This window comes from Quercus suber, unplaced genomic scaffold (assembly GCF_002906115.3).
Source record: "Quercus suber isolate HL8 unplaced genomic scaffold, Cork oak 2.0 scaffold_834, whole genome shotgun sequence".
In the NCBI taxonomy this organism is placed as follows: domain Eukaryota; kingdom Viridiplantae; phylum Streptophyta; class Magnoliopsida; order Fagales; family Fagaceae; genus Quercus; species Quercus suber.
The window spans coordinates 216,199-219,257 of NW_027070264.1; the positions used below are offsets into that span (position 1 = coordinate 216,199).

The following is a 3,059-nucleotide window of genomic DNA, read 5'->3' on the forward strand; positions in this document are numbered from 1 at the left end:
AGGGCGACCCAAAATGACATGGACTTGTGTACTAGCATTTAGAGCAGGCTCAGTGTCTAACACAACAAAATCAACAGGAAAATAGAATGCATCCACCTTAATTAGCACATCCTCAACAATACCTCTAGGGATTTTCACAGACCTATCAGCTAATTGAAGTGTCATGGTTGTGGGTTTCAACTCCCCCAAACCTAGCTGTAAGTATACTGAATATGGCATTAGGTTCACACTTGCCCCCAAATCTAGCAAAGCTCGCTCAATGAGATGATCCCCAATCTTGCATGAAATTGTTGGAGATCCAGGGTCCTTACATTTCACTGGATATTTATTCTGAATGATTGAACTGACTTGCTCTGTCAAAAATGCCTTTTTAGGGACATTTGTCTTTCTCTTCATTGTCACAAGATCTTTTAGAAACTTGGCATAAGCAGGAACTTGTTGAATTGCATCAAGAAATGGAATGTTTATTTGCACTTGCTTAAAAACCTCTAAAATGTCTCCAAATTGTGCACTTTTTTGAGGATTGATTAACCTTTGAGGAAATGGAGCTTTAGGAACAAACCTCTTATCAAGGGGAGAACTAAGATCTTGAATTGGAATGGAGGGTGGGTTGTTCTCCTTTTCTCCATGATCATCATGTGAACTATGAGTTCCTTTTTCCTTTAACACAAAATTTTCATCATCCTCCACTTCTGGCATTTTCACTTGATTATCAACTTGCTTACCAGACCTAAGGGTAGTAATAGATTGAACATGTTCTTGTCCATGAGTAGAACTAGAAGAACCATTGATGGCATACTGTCCTTTTGGGTTAGGTATGGGTTGACTAGGAAACTTTCCTTTTTCCCTCTCTCCAACTTGGGTTGCTAACTGGCCAACTTGATTTTCCAACTTTGAAATAGCTTGAGTATTCAAATGGGTGGAACTTTTCATCTCTTGAATGGCTTGGCTAGTTGATTGCATGAAACTTTTGAGAGACTCCTCCAAAGATGGTTGTTGTCTTGGTGGTGCCACAAACTGAGGTGTTGATTGAGGAATGGGAGGATATGCTTGAGTAGGTGGACGAAATTGACTTTGTTGATGCACTTGTTGTCCACCTACATTTGTGGAAGGCTGATTTTGCCTCCATGAGAAATTAGGATGGTTCCTCCAATTTGGATTGTATGTCTCTGAAAATGGACTAGCAAATGGTTTTCCATAATTATTCAGTGCATTTGCTTGCTCAGTATAAAAATCAGGATACCTAACTGCGGAAGGACACATTTGTGTTGTATGCATAGGACTTGCACAAATAGAGCATGTTTCACTTTGAACTTGATTGACAGAATTCATCCCTCTACCTAAAGCTAAAGCCTCAACCTTACGAGTGAGATTGTCCAACCTAGCTTTTATGTCTAAATCTTCACTGACTTCATACAATCCTCCTTTCTTAATTGCAGGGGCGGATCTCTCTTTACGATTGGAAAAATCCCATTGTTGTGAACTTTCAGAAAAATTCTCAAGAAATTTGTATGCCTCATCATCTACAAGACTCAAAAATCCACCACCATTCATGGACTCAATCATGTTACGATTTGTCTGAGTCAAACCATTATAAAAATATTGTACTAGTCTCCATGTTTCAAAACCATGATGAGGACACTTTAAGATCAAGTCCTTAAATCTCTCCCAACTCTCATAAAATTTCTCTTGTTCATCCTGATAAAAATATGCAATTTCTCTCCTCAAAGCATTGGTCTTGGCCATTGGAAAAAATTTAGAGAGAAATTTTGTGACCAACAATTCCCATGAAGTGATAGATCTAGGTGACAAAGAATTAAGCTATGTTTTTGCCTTATCCTTCAAGGAAAAAGGGAATAAACGCAAGCGAACAGAGTCATCAGAGAAATTCTGGAACTTACAAGTAGCACAAATCTCAAGAAAATCCTTTACGTGCATATAAGGGTCTTCTATATCCAATCCATGAAAAGTAGGAAGAAGATGGATTATCTGTGGTTTCAACTCAAAATATGCAGCAGTGGTTGCAGGCAATACTATGCAAGATGGAGGGTTGGTGGTTATGGGTGAGAACAACTCCCTAAGGGTTTTTGAATCATGTCCTATTTCTCCCATTCTAGATGAATAATCAAAACTAACAAGACGATTTTCTTTATCACGTATCCAAGTTCTCATACACCAAGCACAAAGAAATAATTTTTTTTTTTAATAAAAAAAAAATTAACTACAACTAGTAGAAGGAAAGATTCAATTAAGACCTAATTTATTTTCCTAACCAAGTCCCTAGCAACGGCGCCAAAAACTTCTTGTGAAATTTTAAAATACTCTCAAGTGTACGAACTGTACCGAAGTATAGTTGGACAAGAACGAGGTCGAATCTACATGGACTTCAATGAACATAGGAAAATTAATCAAATCTTAACCAAATTAATCCTAATCTAGTTTAATAAAAATTGGTTGTTTTGAAATTAAATAAACTGAGCAAATAATAAAATTAAGCAAATAGTTAAACTAAACAAAAGATATAAAGCAATATAAAGATGTAAACAATCAAAGGAAATGAATTAAGGTTTTGGAATCCGCTTTGTAAGTCATATCAGCATATATTTATGATAATTAATTTTTCCCAACCACTACATGATAATCTAGAAATCAATCTTGCTATCATGGAAAATATTCTCATTAAAATCGTTATTTTAAAAATCAAAAGCATGTTCTTCTTCGCTTCTTAAGTATAAAACCAAATCATTAATTGTATCTGTAGCCAAACAAATCACAAGATATATCCAATTCTAAAAATCAAATCATAAATTGTATCCATTGACAGACAAATCACAAACAATATCCAATTTTATAATCAAGAATTAATAAACCAAGCATTCAACTAAGTAAGACAAATCCTAAATCATGAGAAAAACATGATTGAACTCATATCTAGAATCTCATCTTAATCAATTGATATGAAGCAAGAACAATTTAAATCATTAAAGAACAACTATTGTGGAAAAAATCAAATCACATAAATATTACTGATAATCCTTAACAAGGTTTCATCCTCAACC

At 35.1% G+C, this 3,059-nt stretch overlaps 1 non-coding gene across 1 annotated transcript; it reads left to right on the forward strand.

The window, feature by feature from the left end:
* The first annotated feature begins 1,624 nt into the window (after nucleotides 1-1,624).
* LOC112026375 (small nucleolar RNA R71) lies at nucleotides 1,625-1,733 on the forward strand. The gene has a single exon (XR_002884357.1). It is a non-coding gene; the product is annotated as a small nucleolar RNA R71 (small nucleolar RNA).
* The last annotated feature ends 1,326 nt before the right edge of the window (nucleotides 1,734-3,059 follow it).